Source organism: Macaca mulatta, chromosome 1, assembly GCF_049350105.2.
Source record: "Macaca mulatta isolate MMU2019108-1 chromosome 1, T2T-MMU8v2.0, whole genome shotgun sequence".
Lineage (NCBI taxonomy): Eukaryota > Metazoa > Chordata > Mammalia > Primates > Cercopithecidae > Macaca > Macaca mulatta.
In genome coordinates, this window is record NC_133406.1 from 120,859,912 (window position 1) to 120,877,579 (window position 17,668).

At 46.0% G+C, this 17,668-nt stretch overlaps 1 pseudogene; it reads right to left on the minus strand.

Moving 5' to 3' along the window:
- Positions 1-5,672: 5,672 nt before the first annotated feature.
- On the minus strand, positions 5,673-17,298 carry LOC712957 (3 beta-hydroxysteroid dehydrogenase/Delta 5-->4-isomerase type 1-like; annotated as a pseudogene).
- Between the last annotated feature and the right edge of the window lie 370 nt (positions 17,299-17,668).

Here is a 17,668-nt window from a genome sequence, read left to right on the forward strand (position 1 = left end):
AGAAGCTGTCATAACGAGGATTGGCTGCATATTTTACAGATGTAGAATCAGTGCAAAATAAAATGTGGGGTCCCATGGCAGCCCTTTAGGCCAAGCACAGGCCCTGGGTGACCGCACCCCAGCCGTGTGCCCACAGAACTGCCCTGCTCAGAGCTACACCAGGGATGTGACAGACTCCAGAGGGTGCCAGAGAGAGTTAGAGCCAGGCCCATGAGAAGCGTATTCCTACCTCAGTGGCCAGAGTTCATGCTAGGATGACAATAGGCCCACAGCCGATCTCATGCCCACCTCTATTGCCAGTACTTGTTTTGGAAGAAGGTTTAACTTCACTGGTGCTGGTTCTTCCATTTCTTGAGGAAAGATTGTGCTGTTCAATAGGGAACTTCAGATTTCCAGAACAGATTACTGACTATTTTGGAGTCTGCAACTGGCCCTAGTGCCCCCTGCCTTTGGGGACAGAGTAGCCAAGCCACTTTCTTCTGTTCATCTAGCCTTCCCCTTCACTGCCTCATAACAATCTTCTTTCATGCTTCAAGGCACAGACTCCATTCCCTGCTCATTAGTCTTGGGTGGCATCTTGGGCCATGATAAAGAAAAAGAACTCCCTCCAAATATCCACCAGAGTCCCCTGATGTCTTAAGAAGCACATCAACCAGAGATGTTGAGTGATCCTCACCTGTATCACCTAAGAGTGGGAGATTCTCTTCTGAATTCAATTTTCAAAAGCAGATTTCCTTTTTTTTTTTTTTGCTGTATACAAATGCTCTGGGCATTGCATGATTTCAGGTTTTGGATCTAATTCCCAGTCCCTTTATAACCTTAGCAGCTGGGCTTCGCCTTCATCAGCCTTTCCCTTTCCCTGCTCATGGGCCTCTCACAACCCCACTCACTCTTCGTATCACAAAAATAAGTTCATTCTCATCCCCATACCCCCCATGTGTCTTCTCTTTTTCTCCAGTTCTCAACATGATAATCCAGCTTCTTCAGCTTCATTGACATATTGAAAAGTCATTTTTGAATTCGTTCTTACTTTGCTATTCAAAGCATTCTCTTCCCTGACTCCCCATCCTCTCTTTGCTCCATTCTAACAGTTGAGTTTGCTTGTGTTTTATCCCTCCCTCCCTCCCTCCCTCCCTCCCTCCCTCCTTCCCTCCATCCCACCGTCAGCCCATGTGTCTATTTTGTGTCACTGGGGACAGAGAGATGACATGGTGAATTACTGTCCTCATGACATGGCAGCATGGGGGGGGGGAAGAGGATATATAAATGAAAAATTAGAAGCAGTGCAATTAGATTTGCATAAAGCACAGAGGCTGTAAGAGAGATGCTTTGGATGGTGAATAAGGAGCTGGGAAGGATGTGCTGACAGGAGATCTGGGGACCCTCTAAGCAGAAGGAATGCCGTGCACCGGCCTGGGTGGATGTAAAAGCATGCTGCATGCAGGAAGCGCTGAGTTTGGAAAATTGTTGAGGCACAAAGTAGGAGAATCTGGGGATAGGGCAGGGATTGGTGAGAATTAGTCTGGAGTGTCAGGCAGGGTCCAGGGCTTCAGAGGCCCTCTGTGTTATGCTAAGGCTCTCAGGCTCATCCTGACAGTCCTGAGCTCCACCCAGTGGTTGGTTTTAAGGAAGGGAGTGACATGGTGAGACTAGTTTGGAGAGCACTCTGGCAACACTGCTGAGGATCGGTTTCATGGGTGACTCTCCAAGACAGGGAGGCCTGTGGGGGGTAAAAGTAGGAATGATGTTACCAGGGAGGAAGAGGACACATGCAAGTGGAGTTGTGAAGGTAAAATTGGTAGCCCTGAATGATAGGTAGTAGGAGTCGGGGCTGCCATCCAGGTTTCTGGCTTGAGAAAGTGGGTGCATGAGACTTTTGTGCCCACACCCAGTCCTGTCTAAACTAGTGGCCATTCTGCCTCGGGCCTGCCTCAGTTGCTCCTGTATTCTGTTTTGTTACCAACACATAAATCAGGCCTTCATTTCTTACCTAGATTCTTGAAGTATCCTCTTCATCTCTTTCAGTCCTTCCTACAAAATACTACCATCGTAATCTTCCAGGGACGGCTGAACAATTCCCATTGCATAGTGAACGATGTCCCAGCTTTTAGCATCACCATCAATATTCATAGCTAGAGGAGACTTTCTTTTCCCATAGAGTCCAGTTTTTGAGAGAACATGAGGCACGTTATACGTGAAGTAATTGAATGTCAAGTCGTCTTTAAGTGGGGGTCCCAGAACTCCTACTCTGAGGGTGATGAAGGAAGGAGGCAGAGTGTCTCCAGGGGTGATCATGGGTGATCATGGTCTGTGCCCATCATTTTTTTCCAGGTGCATCTTCCAGTTCTCCCCTGGCCTTATGTTCTCTAGTCTGGTCTCATTGTTGCCTAAAAGTGACCATTTTCCACCTGGGTCTTTGCAGACTGCATTGCTTCTGCCTGGAATACTTTCACTCAATTCCTGATTGTTGAGTGAAAGATTGTTGAAATCCTACCCATCTTTTGATATCCAGCCCAAATGCAAGGACCCCATGAATCCCCTATGGGAATGGATCCTCTGGAAGCACTATCCTCTCTTACAACACTCTGCACATTTACTGTGCACAGCACCCAACATGTCTCGTATTTTATCTCCCCCACTGGACTGCTAGACTGGGAGCAGAAGTGGAAAATCGGAGGCCTTAAGCCAGGGGCCAGCCTTTGTATGTGTTTTGTTAATTTGCATATTTTTCCCCCACAGAATTTAATTTTTTAAAAAAAGCATGACCTGTGTTAAACATACAGAAAAGCTGAGAATATTATATAATAACATAGATTTGGGACTTATCACCAAGAATGAACAGATTTGCTGCTGACACCTCGCCACCCACTTTTTAAGATACAAAATATTACACCTACAGTTCGAACACTAGCCCACATATCCGTTTCCTGGAACTGGTCTTCACACTGCTTTTTCAAATTTAGAGTTAGTCAATAATATTTAGAAATGAAAAGATTTCATGTAAGAGTTGCCCTTCGGCCACTTTTCTGCACGATCTCTCTAGGCCATTGTGGGCTCCCCACCCCATCCCTGGCCTGGGAGCCTGACTGTTGAGTCCATGGCTGAGTCTGGCACCTGAGCTCTTCATCTGCCCTCTTTACACGTTTTCCAGAAGGCGGGTGGGCATCCTCATGTCCCTCGTCCTCCTCCACCGCTGCCTAAGCTGTGCCCCCTGCCTGGGACTAGGAATCCAAGGTCTCCTTCAAGCCCCACTGGCTCCTGTGGCTTTTCCCAGTGGCTTCAGCTCAGCTCCATTCTCTGTACTCATATACACCTAGCCCTTAAGCCGGTGGCTGAGCACTTGCCTGTGTTTTCATTCCTTTCTTTGCCAGGTACCCTGCAGAGCCACTCAGGTGGAGAAAAGACAACTAAAAGTCCCTGCTGGGTCAGATTTTCTTCCTTGTTCTTCCCTCCGAGACTTTGCTGCCCCTGTGTGGTGAGTCTCACGAGATGCCGCGGAGCTTGGTGCAGGAGCTCTGTCGGCCTCACACCCTCAGGTATAAGAAGGGATGGCACATTTTGTTGGTCACAACACAACGAGGCCTTTTTGCTTGTTCAGTTGAGAATCCTGGCCCATCCGATTCTTTCTTTGAGCAACCCTCATTGCCCATTGAAAATACGTCCTTTTCTTTACCTTCCCTGTGAAAATTGCCCTGGTGGTTTTATAAGCGTGGGGTTTCGCTAGGCTGAAAAATCAGGGGGAAGGGGTCTTTCCTCGGATTCCACCACTCTCCTTTTTTTTCCACTCTATTTGGCATTACCATATGGATGGTGTGGATGCCTTTCAAGAGCTGGACAGATGCTGGCTCTTGCATTTTGTGCAGTGGCTGGGGAAGGATGGGTGTTCCATTTTCCATGTTACCCCACTGCCTGGGGCCACTCCCCCCGATGCTAGTGCTGATCATCTGTCCCTTGTGGTTTTGATGGTGGTGGAAACCTGTTCATGTGGGCCAGAATATGGTTTCCCTTTCTCTACAGTTGAACACTGAAACTAATTCCTTTGTGGTAATCAAATTCAACTGATTAATGATCTGTAAATTTCCTGTGTAAGAAACAAGTCATCTTGATGTTGGGTATTACTCTAATCATGCTGTGATACACCCAGGTCGAGAGGGAGACAGCTTCCCTCCCCACACTCTGGACCCACAGCAACCTCCTCACCTGCTTCAGTTCAACTCTGTCCCTGATGCCCCTGAAAGTGTTTCTTTTGACTGTGTTTTTGTTGGTTGCTTAATAACTATGCTGTCATTGAAGTCCTCAAACTTGTCTTGATTGGCCTCCTCTCTTCAGGGAAATTGAGACAAATGAGAGGACCAGTGATTAAAGGGGAGATAGAGAGAAGAAAGTGGCTAAGGAGACGGAAGAATGAAGGAAGAACAGATGTAATTTAAAATGAAAAGAGAAAGGAGAGAGAGACCATTAAATCTGGAGATGTGGGGTAGAGACTTCTGCTTTGGGGCTGAATAGAAGGTATATTTTTGGGGAAGTTCACACTCGTTTTCTTTACTTGCCCAGGACAACATGGTGTGGCCTCATTATGTGATTTGAAAGGGTGAAATGCGGGGTTATGAATAACCAGAATGATCAACACACACATAGCCAAGTGTGTTCTACAGACCTTCAAGGAAATTGGCACTGAAGGTGGAGGCTGGATGCACTTTTGCTTCTCTCTCCCGTGCTCAGGGCCAATTGCTAAGGCATGCAAACCCTTCCAGATGCTCCTCAAGGATTCTTCTGGGTTCTAGAGAGTCCCCTGCAAAGGACTGGGCAAGAAGGAGGCAATACAAGGTAGCCAGGGCTCTCCCATAAATCGGCACCCCATGCTTCAGTGCTCCGCCATACCACTGACAAGAATTCAGGCTGTGTAATTGGGTGGAAAGATAAGGACTTTCAAGGCCAACTCCCTCATAGCAGGCCTAGTCCCTAATCAGTGTGACTGTGCACAAGTTTCCTTGCTGATAAAATGGAAATAGTCACTCTACCTCACAGGTTTCTGATGAATATTAAATGAGATAATATATATCATATGTGGGTCATGTTGTACACGTGTGAAACATAGAGCTTATTCATTCAGTCTTCATCCGCCCTTCCTGACCCTCCCACTACTCTGCCTACCCCCTAACCCCTGTTTCATCCAACTCTTCTCAATGAGAGATGGTGACACCTGGAAATGTAAGAGAAAGGAGAAAAGTATGTATTAACAGTAACCACACCTTTCTCCACATTAAGCATTAAATCATTTATTACTCTTTTCATTGAACTCTGTGAAGAAATAGGAAATTTAAAAGAAAAGAAATCCCTTCTCATTTAAGAGGGGAATGGAGCTATGGCAGTCAAAAGAGACTCTCAAGTTAAAAGAGATCCCAAATTGTTCAGAAGCAGCCCATGAGATTTGGTAACAGCAAGTCGCATTGTGTGCCCTCCGGTATACGATTAGGACAGAAAGCTTTTGGTTGGACCAGTGACTGCACAGGTTTTGATGACACAAGGAAGACAATAAGTTGGGCATTGTGTGAAAGGGAGGCAGCAGGACCCGGGCTTGTGCACTTGTCACCTTCTGTATGAAGCCAGGAGGGTAGAGCTTGATAACCTCTCCTAATAATACCCACATGCACATCTTTGTCATCCTTAAATCACTGAGTCTTGGACTTCAGGTTCTCCTTGTGCCGGTCCACAAGGGAACCAACCCACTCCACAGTTTTCTGCTGGGCTTCCTCCCAGCTGTAAAGTGGCTTATATGCCAGTTCTCATTGAGCCTTCTTGTAAGAGAAGGTGACCATGCTGTTGGACAATGTCACTGTGTGGCTGTTGAAGGGCGGTCGATAAGTGTAAACTGGCCTGAGAAGGAAGCTCACTATTTCCAGCAGGAAGCCAATCCAGCACACCAGGGATAAAGGAAGGCTCCATCTGGAATCAAGGCGGAGGCCGAATTCTTTGCTCAAGGTATAATTAGGGATATCATAGCTTTAGTGAGGCCTGTCATCTAGGGTGTAATAGAACTGTCCTCGGACACTTAGGGCCTTCTTGGGGCCCCACAGGACCCTCAAGGCCAGAATGTGGGCCCAGCCCACATAGACTGGGTTGGTTGTGGGGAACTTTCCAATAGTTGACAGGATTGCGTTGTTTTTCAGGGCCCTATTTACATTGGCAGTAAGAAATGGGCTTCCTTCCCCATAGATATGCATTGATCTTAAGGCACAAGGGTACAAGGTGCCAGCATTTTTCAGAGTCTGCACATTAGCCGCCAGCACAGCCTTCTCAGCAAGTTTTTTGCTGTATGGATATGGAGCGGGCTGTGTGTTTTCCAGAGGCTCTTGTTCATGTTGATTCTGGACAATCTTTTTGTAGGAGTTGGGCCAGGCTACCTGTATGTTGGTAGTGTGGATGAAGACTAGCACACTAGCTTGGACACAGGCCTCCAACAGCTGTTGAGTACTTGTCCGTGAGGAGCATGCTGTCAATGTCAGGAAATATCCCTAAGGGGGGCTAACCACGTGAACAGATCCGTGTGTCTCACTCCCCACTCCCAAGTTCAGTGGTTGTAATAGACTCGAGGTGCATTCTTCAGTGGATCTGACTGAGACTGGGTCATGCTACAGCCATAGGAAAAACACAAAAACGAAAAGAAACTGACATTTGGGTTCTGGAGAGCAAGAATTTCTAGACTTTGGGGTTTCATGGACATGTGTGTGTGTGCTTGTGTGTGTACCATGATTTTGGAAAAGGAACTATATAAAGGGACCTGTATAAAGTTATCACTTTATATTTTGCCAAGAAAAGATATTGAAAAATAATAATTTGTTATCAATACCTTTGAAAATAGATCATTTAAAATCTAAAAAATCAGGAGGCTATACTATGAGAATACAGACAGTCCCAGTCCTTAGGCACAAAGAGGCAGTGGAAGAATTCACATCACACACACACACATTCACAGTTGTATATAGGCAATATACCTCTTAAATATACATGAAATTGTTGATATTTATTACCTTTTGTTGAGGACTAATAAAACTTTGTCACAAGGACCATCCCTGGAGTCACTGAGCAAACGGTGAGTTATGGGAACATGCTGGAAACCCACACTCTTTTCCTGATTGTGAGTTCCCTGGGAAAGATGCTTCCAATTCTGGCTGTGACTCTGTTTACCTGGTAATGCATAGTGGGGTGACAAACCTTCCTTTAAACCCTGCACCAGCATTTCCTGTGGAGTCTGGTGGAGGACTGGGGAGGGAGTGTGCCCTCTGCTTGTAACATCTGCACTGGGAGGACCTGGCAGCCTCCACTGAACTGTGTGGAAGTGAGGTATCTGGTGTGCCTTCCCTTGAAGAAGGAAGAAATTTCCTAGGCAAAAGATTGTTATTATTATTATTTTAATTCTTGGTCCCTTCTCTGTGGAATTTGGGTTTCTGGAGAGACAGCCTTATGTTCTCAAAAATTAATCTGGTGGCAGAGAAAATTTATAGTTAGTTTACCTTCAAGGGGGAATTGACCAACATTGTGAAGTATTTTCTAAGCCTGGGAGAGACAATGGTTTGAGGAAACAGATGCCTCTAACACTTCCCTATCATTTCACATCCCCTGTTGTTGGGAGCTGTGGAGAGTAAGAATTAAAATGAAAAACTGGTTACTCTTAGCACCCTCCTTGCACTGTAGGGGTACTTAGAGGTATGGCTAACCAGAAACTGGAAAGGTTTTTTTTTTCTTTTTCTTCCTTTTTTTTTTTTTTTTTTTTTTTTTTTAAATATGGTGCTGGAGACCCAAAAGCAATTAGTTTTGTTAGAAAACGCATCAGAGTAGATTGAATTTGGAGGGCCAGGCCAGCAGTTGTGTACTGTGGTGCTTAAGAGACTGGGCTCTGGGAATCAGCAGGTGAGACTGCATGGAAAGATTCCTTAAGGAAATGTGTCTGAATTTAAAGTAGGTTGGTAAGTCGCAATTCGGAAAGACCACCAAGCATTTAAGGAATGAGGACTGAATGAGAGTGCATTTTGAGCACCTTACAGAAAATAGCTTGGTAATAGTAGCCCCTGTGGTGAGCTGAAGAGACCGTATTCTGGATACTGGGAAACTCTTATTGTTAAGAAAATATTGTGAGAAAGCATGTACTGGATAATTCTGTTCTGATAGACCTCTGTGAACCAGCTTTGCTAGTTCTCTCGAGAGAATTTCTTTGACGTGGTCAGGACAGCTCTGTATGTTCTTGATATGGAAGTGGTTGGAAGGGAAGAGCATGATCCCTTTAAATGATATGGAAGGGGAGAAGGGAAGTGCTGGGTAGAGGAGGGTGTGGTTCCTGACTAGGGCTCCGACTCCACAGACCTAGGTGAGGTCTTGCATTTGCATTTCCCAAATGTTGCATTTCCCAAGACTGCCGTGGCCTGCTATGTCCCCGTTCTGTGCCTATAAAAACCCCTAAGACCCTAGCAGTCACACACATAAGCTACTGGATGTCAAGAGCAGCAGATCAGTGGAAGAAGACAGAAGGGGCTAGATGTGGAATGGAGCACATCAGTGGAGGAACACACAGGCAGCTGGATGTCAAGAGGAATGCACCAACTGGCAGAACAATGCAAAGTTTGGCCTGTGTGGTCGGAGACGAGTTGAGATATTGAGTAGCCAACTTCCAGGGAAAACTAGCCCCTTCCGGATTTCCCCATCTGCTGAGAGCTACCTCCACTCAATAAAACTTTGCACTCATTTTCCAAGCCCAGGTGTGATCTGAGTCTTCTGGTACACCAAGGCAAGGATCTGTTATACAGAAAGCCTTCTGTCTTTGTGACAAGATAGAGGGTCTAACTGAGTTTGTTAACATAAGCTGCCTATAGACAGCAAAACTAAATGAGCACCCTGTAACACACGCCCAGTGGGACTTCAGGAGCTATAAACATTCACCCCTAGTCACTGCCATGGGACTGGAGCCCCACAGCCTTCCCATCTGCATGCTTCCTTAGAGATTTGAACAGCGGGGCACTGAAGAAGCAAGCACACCCCATCCCATGCCCTGCAAGAGGGACAAGAGAATTTTTTTCATTTCTACTGGGGGCTCATCCAGGCTCTCAGGAAGATGAGTGTGAGCAAATGCAAACCTCTATGGTCTACCTTTCTTCCAAAACCCTGCCACCTCTCTCTCTTTCCTGTGGGTAAGATGCTCTGTTACTTTTTTCTCTTTTTCCCTCTCCCACAGTTTGAAATCTCTTATCTCTTTCTTTATAATGTTAAGGGTTTTGCTACAGGCTATGGCAATGTTACTAAATGTAATGAGCTTTAGACTCAGACACCTAAGGTGCAAATCAGACGAATTGTTCCTAAAGGTGCCATGTATGCCTCCATGATGACAGCTACAGGCATGCATGGCTCAGGGCACCTTCTGTTACTCTTTCCCCTCCCAGTTCAGGAACATGGGCATGCCCACAGCAGGCAAAGGCTGAGCCTAATGGCGACAAGTTGGGGCGGGAGAAAACCAGAGGTAGCTGGGACCCCACAGGGCCAAGGAATGGACACATTTCTCACTTGCTGTGCCAATGGGACCTTTCCTCCCCTGGCCAAGGAATTTAACCTGGTCTGAACCAGGGGAAAGTTATAAGGATTAAAGGGGCCCACTTGCACTAAGCAAAGGTTTCTTCCCCTAGAATCCCCCACTTTTTTGTCCCTTTAACTGTTTTTCTCTTTTTTCCTTTTTTAGGTGAGAGGGGCCCCCCTCTGACTCTGTTTCTGATAGAGAAGTTAATGGAGGGGTGACCCCTGCTGGCTGAAAACTGCAAATTCAGCATGGCTCATGGATACGAAGAGCCTCTGAAATGCCTTTTCAGTCCTAAACTCAATTCCAAGCTTCATGCTTAGACTCCAGAAAGAAAAAACAGGTGAGGGATCCAAAGCCAGTCAACAGGTACAGTGTAAATGGGCAGGACCAATTCCTGCTGAATGAACCCCACTCCACAGAAGGAGGCCATGCTTCATGGCATAAACAGATCCAGGGAACTCAAAGTTTGCCAACAGTAGGGAGGAATGGATGCATAGGCAAGGGCAGGTAATTCCTACTCTCTAGGCTTTCCCTGCCTTATGAGGACACACCACATTGGTATCTATGGCCAGCACCTGCCAAGGTCACTGAGTCTCAGGAATAAGAGGTGGAAAGTGAAGGGAGGACATTCTCTTTCTCTCTCCATCACACCCTGAGTATTTTCTGAAAGAAGAAAGGAAATGATAGATGCCTCTATTCCCTGTCTTTCAGAATGGGCAACCAGTTCTCTACACCACCCCCAGCTTATATTCCTCTGGAGTGTATTGTAAACCATTGGGATTGCTTTGACCCTCAGAATCTGGAGGAAAAAAAAAGTCTCATATCCCTCTGCACAAAGGTTTGGCCAAATTATGATTTATATGAAGGACTGACTTGGCCTCAGGAAGGGACCATTTATTTATACCATCTGGCAGTTGAAACTTTTCTGTAGATGCGAGGACAGATGGTCTGAGGCTCCATATGAGCAGGCTTTCTATACCTTGCAAGGTGATCCAGACCTTTGCTGACAATGTAGGATTGATCCAGCCCTCCTGTTTGCTATCACGGGAAAGGCTGCAAGGGGCAAGCCCACAGAGTTAAAGATAAGAATCCCAGAACCACTCCCACCTGAGAAGCCAGATCCCTTCAGCCCTGCTCCTCTGTGTTCACCCTGACCTCCCTATCCAGCTTCAAAGCCCCTCCTAGAAATCCTCACCCTAAACAAGCCCCAGTCTCACTCTTGCCCCTCCAACAGATGCCCAGTGAATTTGGGCTCAGTAAGTTCCAGGTCTCCTTCTCCCACAGGACTTAAAGCAAATTAAGGGGATATTAGGAAGCTTTCAGATGACCCTGATAGATACATAGAGGCTTTCTAGGATTTCACCCAAATATTTGAACTCTCCTGGAGAGATCTTATGTTACTTTTGAATCAGACCCTGACAGATACTGAGAAACAGGCCACTGTGCAAGTAGCAGAGAGATTTCGGGATGAGCTTTGTATCACATATAATGTCAGGGAAAGGAGTGAATATTATCCAACTGAAAGAGAAGCAGTACCAGTGAGTAACCCTACATGGGATCATAATGATGAGATGGAAGACGGAAAATGAGACACTTTCAGGTGTGAATAATGGAAGGTTTATGTAGAACTAAGACTAAGCCTCTCAATTATATCAAGTTGTCCATGATTGACCAAGGATTTGATGAAAATCCCACTGGAAAGGCTAAGTGAGGTCTTAGTAATGCACGCCTCTCTATCTCCTGCTTCAGCCAAGAGACATCTAATTCTAAACGATAAATTTATTACTCAGGCAGCTCCTGACATCCGGAGGAAGTTGCAGAAACAGGCCCTGGGACCAGGTAGTACATTAGAGGAGCTCCTGAAAGTGGCCATCTCGGTCTTTCACAATAGAGACAGAAAGGTCCAGGAAAGAGAGAGGAGATACAGGAAAAAAAACAAAACTTTTAATGGCCTTGGTGCAAGTCCACAAACCCCAGAATTCCCGGAGTGCACCTGTCAACTGCTGAAGATATACCAAGAACAGTTACGTCTCTTCTAAAGTTTAACCAGTCCAGGGTGAAACAGATCAGGGTACAATGTTGTTAGTACATTTTACATTTTGTCTCTGTAATGTTTAGCACTAAATTCTTTCTTTGTGTAATACACATGTTTAACCCATGCATACTTAACCTTATAAAACTTGTTTTTTCTCCCTAGGAACCAACAAATCCCAAACAGTAAGGCAACTGGAGCCTCAGAGGATGGCTCCCCTTTGCTAGGAACCCTTAGATAGACCCCTGGAAAGAATCTGACTGCTGTTTTTCCCCAAAACAACACCTCCTGTCAGCAGGAGGCAGCTAACACTGGTAATTGTCCATATTCTAACGGCAGTTAGATGTACCTCTTCAGAGGGGGGATATGATACAGAAGCGCCATAAAGGGGAAAGCATGGTCCCTTTAAATGATATGGACTGGGGAAAAAGACGTGCTGGGTAGGAGGGAAGGGGAGGGAGGGAGTGGTCTGTGGCTAAGACTCCACCCCCATAGACCTATGTGAGGACAGGCATTTTCTGCCCAAATATTTCATTTCCCAAGGCCACCCTGGTCTGCCACACCCCCATCCTGTGCCTGTTAAAAAGCCCCAAGATTCTAGCAGGCACACGCAAGCTGCTGGACGTCAAGAGGAGCAGATCAGGGAAAGGAGACAGAAGCAGCTAGATGTCGAGGGAAGCACATCAGTGAAGGAACACAGGGCAGCTGGACGTCGAGAGGAATGCACTGACCAGCAGAAGGATGCAGAGTTTGGCCAAGCAGTTAGAGAAGAGTCAGGCCATTGAGCAGCAGACTCCAGGGGAAAACCATGATTTTCTGGCTTCCCCCATCTGCTGAGAGCTACCTCCACTCAATAAAAACTTGCACTCATTCTCCAAGCTCAGGTGTGATTAAATTTTTCTGGTACACTAAGAGAAGAACCCAGGATATACAAAGCCTTTTGTCCTTGTGACAAGGCAGAAGGTCTAAGGTCTAACTGAGCTGGTTAACACAAGCTGCCTATAGATGGCAAAACTAAAAGAGCAAAACTAAAGGAGCACCATGTAACACACGCCCACTGGGGCTTCGGGAGCTGTAAACATTCACCCCAGACACTGCTTTGGTGTTGGAGGCCCCCAGCCTGCTCGTCTCTATGCTCCCCTAGAGGTCTGAGCCGGGGCACTGAAGGAGGGAGCCACACCCCCATCACACACACTGTGGGGGGGACAAGGGATTTTTCCCATTTCATGATCATCAGCCTACAAACAAGGTTTAAAATGATGACTATGGTGGCACCTGGCAGGTTTGATTCTGGCCCACAGAGGCAAGGCAAGGGGTGGCTGGATATCAAGAGTCTGAAGTCAGAGTTTAGTTGACTTTTGATTGGAGCTACAGTGGAAAGAGCGTCCACAGCCTTTGGAGTCACACAGGGGTGAGTTTAAAGTCTAACTCTCCTACTTACTTACCTGGGAGGCCTTGGACTGGTTACTTGCCATCTCTCAGCCCTAGTCTTCTCATGTAACAAACTGAAGGTAGCAGCTTTGAACTCCCCCAGTTGCTAGTGATTAGCAGAGACACTTGGCCCAGAGCACAGCAGGTATTCAGTGGAGGGACTTCTCTTCCTTCATTGTTTATCTTTCTCATCCTTGTTTGCCCCACCTTGCTCCATCTCCTCCTCAGGCTACTGTACCTTTCACATTGAAGTTCATGATAGACTCTCTGTGAGTGACACCAAAGACGTCAATGATAGAGGCAGTGTGGATGACGACCGAGATGTCCTGGCAGGCTCTCTTCAGGCATGACTCATCCAGAATGTCTCCTTCTAGCATTGTCAGCTTAGTCTTGTTCTGGAGCTCTGCAAGAACACAGGTCAGGTCCTTGGAAGGGTTTCCGAATCTGGCTTCAAAGTTTCCTGATAAAGGTGATGTTACATAGGTGTTCGGGGATGGTTAGAGTTGGGTTGTTAGAGTGGAGGGTGTACGTTCCATGGAAGGAACAAGTAAACAAAGACACAGAAGTCAGCCTGTTTAGCAATTTATTGGGAAAGAGCAAACATCTGTTTCTACCCCATCTCATTTCAGAAAAGTAATCTAAGCAATGAGCTGTCAGCTGTGCTTGGAATATAAGCATTGCTAGGATCACGGGAGACTCACCAAAATTTTTAAGGAGAGTAGGGTGATTGTGGAGAGTTGGGTGTAAGAGGGAAAAGTTTGAATTTAATTCTGTAGGTAATGCAGAATCATGATTTTTGGTCTCCAGCACCATGTCAAAGAAAATCCCTTATTTATATTTGGAATAAGTAGAGAAGCAGGCCAGGGGTGGTGGCTCACCCCTGTAATTCCAGCAATTTGGGAGACTGAGGCAGGTGGATTGCTTGCATCCAGGAGGTCAAGACCAGCCTGGACAACCTGGTGAAACCCCCTGTCTACTAAAAATACCAAAATTAGCCAGACTTAGTGGTGAGTGCCTATATTCCCAGCTAATAAGAAGCCTGAGGTAGGAGGATGGATGGAGCCCAGGAGGTGAAGGTGGCAGTGAGCAGAGATCATGCCTCTGGACTCCAGCCTGGGTGGCACAGTAAAATCCTGTTTCAAAAAGAAAAAGAAAAACAGAAGCAGAATTGTAGTGTAGGAAGTTAACCCTGCCTCAAGGATATAAAATGAACTGGTATAGGGGATATGAGAAAGCCAGGTGATCAAGAGATTAATCAGAATGTCTGTGCCAAAGTTTAGATGAGGGCTGGAAGCAGGGTCCAGCAGTGGAAGCAGAGGAGGGGAGAGATACACCAGGTTGGAATTTCAGACCTTACCTTGATGGTCCTGGTACCTGTTGGAGCTGGACTGAGAGGAAAAGGAGAAGATAAAATCACCCCCACAGTTTCCTGCTCAGGCAACTGAGAGGAGAGTGGAGCCATTATTAGGGAATTGCAGAAGAGTTTAAATAATGAATTCTATTGAAAATTCTTATTGGATATTATCAAAAGCAAGTAGCAATGCTGAAAATGAGTTAGTCACCAGTGGACTAACATCTAGCTGTGTAGCCCAGGGCAGCAGTTACAACATTGATGTCTTCAGGCTCCTCTGAAATCCACAGGTAGTGATGCTGCCAGTAAAGTTGTCACCTGGAATTAGCCCACAAAATGAACATCATGCTACATGGAGCTCAGATAAATACTCTACACTCATTTGTGCTTTATAATCTGCATACGGCTCACAGCTTGCTTCTTTCCTTTTACTGCTATCTCATGAGGCAGCTATTCTGAGTCCCATTTTATTGGTGAGGAAACTGAGGCTCAGGTTAAGACACAGATTAAAAGTCACGTTTCTAGTGAAGGCTCAAAGTTGCCCACCCCACCTCCAAGTCTTGCACCCTGTACACCAGGTGCAGCACTAGCTGTTTAGAATCAACTTTTCTGAGAAAGAGTAAGAATAAGTCAGTTTAACTGAAATTGGCAACAAAGGCCAAAGAACAGTGAGAGTAAAATTCAGAGTGAAAAATTCAAGGCTGGAGAAATTCCTTTCTGCGGTACAGGCGGGACCATTTACTCTCCTGATGCCTCTGCCTTGTTTTGTCTACTCCCAGCCCCTTCCCACTGTCAGGCAACTCCAAGGAGGCCCTGCAATGGGGGAGGCAGGGAAGAGGCTGCTGGGGAGGACGTGGGTGACAGCCTGAGAGTTGAATTTTCTCTGATTGTATTTCCACCTCTGCGCTTCCTGCTCCCTTCCTCTGCTTCCCATTTGCTGCCGACTTCAGACAGACTGGCTCAAAGGAATTGCCTTTTCAAAGCTGAAGAAGTCTAAAGCCAAGAGAAAATCACTCTTCCCCAACGAGTTCACAGGGAACTAAAGAGACCAGGAAAGGGGACTTTGTGGATGGAGCCATAGCTCCCTCGTTCCCCAAGCTGCTAGACGAACTACTGCTTAAGAGCACAGATGCTGCACTAGACTACAAGGGTTCAAATCCAACTTTGCCATGTTCTAACTGCAGGACATTGGACAAGTGCATTAACCTCTCTCTGACTGTTTCCTCATCTGTAAGAAAGGAGGATAATAATATTAACGATCTCATAGGGCTGTTATGAGAAGCAAATGGGTGGGCACATGCAAACCATGTAGAACAGTGCCTGGCACAGAAAAAACATCAAAAGCATTCTCTGTTTTTATCTTCATACAGTCTTCTGCCCATCCATTCTATCCCCTGCATTTTCACCACAGGGAATTGTTCCTCTAGGCTGAGCATTGCTTTTTCTTTGTATTAACTGTTAGAGTACAAATATTGGTGAGACATAAGGATTACAATCATTTAAAATTGGTCAAGTGTTAATATGTGTTTATCAAAGACACCTTTAGAACAGAGGGTGGAGGAAATCAGAAGAGGTCAGAGAAGAGCGAAAGAAGAGTAGAGTGCTGGGTGTGGTCCCTGAATGCTGTCAAGCGGGGACTTTTCTGTGGGCAGGGCATGACCTTCTGCACAGTCAGAGCCCACATGTAGACACACAGTCCTCCCAATCCCATGGGATGGGGAGGAGGACAGGGAATTGGGCACACAGGGAGGCAAAGGGAGAGACTGAAGACCCACTTTGCCAAGCATCAGCCCCAGGGCCAAGTGAAGCCACTGGATGAAGCTTTGGTCTGAGCTCTGCTACACATTAATCAGATGACCTTGGCAAGTCGCTTTATGTTTCTGGACCTTGATGATGCATTCATTGTCCACTTGGATGTCACCCCTTTTCTACCTTCCTCATAGTGTTATTTGCATAAGGAGTTGCTACAACAAATTCTGCAGTTTTTTTTTTTTTCCAGAGAAGGGTGGTATTGAGCAACACAGACAAATGGTTTTAAAAAAGCCATATATGAGAAATGAAAATGAGGCATGTCTGGTCTCATACTGCCTCTTACTCTGTTTCTGCTCTGTGCTGTGCACTTGTGCATACTACCTCTCACTGATGCTCTCTCTCTCACTCTTTCTCATTCATTCTCTGTCTTTCTCATTTTCTCTCTCTGATTTTTCTCTCCCCTTCATTTTCTCTCTCTTTCTCACTCTCTGATACATACACACAGGCACACATGCACACACACACACACGCTTAAACACTCATCTTTACCTTCACTTCCTTTTATTTTACCTCCACTAAAGATGCTGAGGATGCTACAAAACAAAACAAAGCTCAGGGTGGTCCAGAGAGGCAGGGACCCACTGGTGAGGTCTCCAGGTACATGCTGTCCTTTATGAATGTTGTAAAGCAATTGCCAAGACAAAAAGCTTCAGAGCATAAAAGAGTTGTAGACAAGAAAGATAACTGATGTGGGATTTTCTAGATGAAAAGAAAAGGGACCTGGAGGCTGAGGTGGCTGCCTCTCAAGTTCCGCGTCAGGGCCAGAATCCAGTCTCTGGACAGCCCGTCCAGTATCTTTCACACTATGCCATTTTATAGTATTTAATTTTCTTTTTTTGAAGGCTTTGGATGTGGGATTGGCTTAGATTTGGCTACAACTTTCCATAACTTGCCAGAAAAGCTCCACCTCCCCACACCTATGCAGGGTTTAAAATGGAACCACACACCCACGACTCAAGTTTACTTACTAGAAAAATCCTCCCTCAGTCCTGGTCTGAAGGCCTTGTCCAAGGCCCTGATCTCCTTCAGCTCCTTCTTCACCAAGAGGCAGACGATCCTCTGACCCAGAAACCCTCCTGCTCCTGTCACAAGGCAGCTCCAGCCCGTCATGGCCAATCCAAGATTTCAGGAAACCCTTGCCAGGAAATAGAAGATGCTGCAGAGCAGATCTTATTCTAGGGTGACCATGGAGAGGACTAAAAACAGAGGTAAAATGGTTATAGACTTGCACAGATGCCTTGTTTTCCTCCACCCTGTTTTTTGCAAAACTTCCATGTCCCCACCACTGCCAAGAGTAGCTGAAAGAAAATGAAGAAGCTCTAACCATTAGTTAAAGGGTTAAAAGCTGGACAGAATAGTCAGGGTGCTTGTCACTTCATCACCTAAGGCAGCCCTGGAGCTTTATGCTCTGTGGCTCCTGGCTTGCCCCTTATCACTCTGAACTGCCACATACTCATTGCTCCCACCTCCTCAAGCATTC